The sequence below is a fragment of the Otolemur garnettii genome, unplaced genomic scaffold (assembly GCF_000181295.1).
Source record: "Otolemur garnettii isolate 467f Iridium unplaced genomic scaffold, OtoGar3 scaffold00032, whole genome shotgun sequence".
Classification (NCBI taxonomy): domain Eukaryota; kingdom Metazoa; phylum Chordata; class Mammalia; order Primates; family Galagidae; genus Otolemur; species Otolemur garnettii.
Window position 1 is genome coordinate 4847228 of NW_003852427.1, and position 1591 is coordinate 4848818.

General features: G+C 39.7%; 1 pseudogene; it reads left to right on the forward strand.

Moving 5' to 3' along the window:
• The first annotated feature begins 361 nt into the window (after nucleotides 1-361).
• LOC100942073 overlaps nucleotides 362-1591 on the forward strand; it is a 49058-nt pseudogene continuing 47828 nt past the window's right edge.

Genomic DNA, 1591 nt, shown 5'->3' on the forward strand with positions numbered 1-1591 from the left:
GGCAGGCACCTTACTTGGGAGGCTGAGGCAAGAGAATTGCTTAAGCCCAAGAGTTGGAGGTTGCTGTGAGCTGTGATGCCACAGCACTCTACCCAGGGTGACAGCTTGAGGTTCTATCTCAAAAATAAAAATGGGGCAGTGCCTGTGGCTGAAGGAGTAGGGTGCCAGCCCCATATGCCAGAGGTGGTGGGTTCAAACCCAGACCCAGGAAAAAAAAAAAAAAAAAAATTAAATTAAATTAAAAAATAAAAATAAATAAATAAATAAAAATAAAATAAAGAATACTACATATAGCCTTTCTCGCTCCCCGGCCATCTTGGCTGGTCTCGGTTGGGGGCCATCCTGCATCTAAGGCAGGAAGATGGTGGCCGCAAAGAAGACGAAAAAGTCACCGGAGTCAATCAACTCAAGGCTCCAGCTCGTTATGAAAAGTGAAAAGTCTGTGTTGAGGTACAAGCAGCCTTTTGAAGATGATCAGATAAGGCAAAGCGAAATTGGTCATCCTCGCCAACAACTGCCCAGCTTTGAGGAAATCCTAAATACAGTACTATGCCATGTTAGCCAAAACTGGTGTTCATCACTACAGTGGCAGTAATATTGAATTGGGCACAACATGTGAAAAATACTACAGAGTATGCACACTGGCCATCATTGATCCAGTGACTCTGATATCATTAGAAACATGCCAGAACAGACTGGTGAAAAGTTAATCATGTACATTTTTTCTTTAATAAAACTTGCTAGAGCTTGTTTTTTTTTTTTAAAAAAGAATACTACATATAGGTTTTTAAGAACAAATTTGAAACCTTAAAGAAAATTAATGATTCTCTGGAAACAGATTTCCAAAATTGGCCTTAGAAGAAATAGAAAAAAAATTTTAATTAATTAATTTGTATATTTTTTAATTTAATTTTTTATTTTTTTGGCCAGGGCTGGGTTTGAACCTGCCACCTCTGGCATATGGGGCAGTGCCCTACCCTTTTGAGCCACAGGCGCTGACCAGAAATAGAAAATTTGAAAAGATCAATTATCATAAATGATTGGACATGTTATAAAATATCTACCACTGAAAAACATGCCAGTATCAGATGACTTAATGGCTGAGATTTTTAATGACCTTTAAAAAAATCAAGCCATTGTAAACAACAGGATATTTTCAACTTTCTTAATAAAGCTGGATGTTGGTGGGAGGTTATGCTGTAATAATACTGCATGACAATTTAAAACAAAACCCGAAACAAAAATCTCAATAGTTTTCTGCACAGGCTACAGATGGGTGGGTCAGCTATGGCTTGGCTGGGGTTGGTTAATAGTTAGGCTTGACTTCAGGGTCCAGGTTGGGGTTAGTTCTGCTCTGCTTGTCTTGTCCAGGGCAACAGTCTTCCTAGGAGCAGGACATACTGTAAGAAGTCAAGCCAGACCAAGGCTGAGAGTGACATCTGTTGTGTTTGCCACATTTCATTGACAAAGTAACTCACATGACCAAAAGTTGTATCCTCCAACAAAGCCAGAACCAAGGCAGGGCTTGTAGGGGGAGAAGGAATGAAAGAACTAAGACTGTGTTTAGATAATCCTAAGTCTCCAGCCAGGT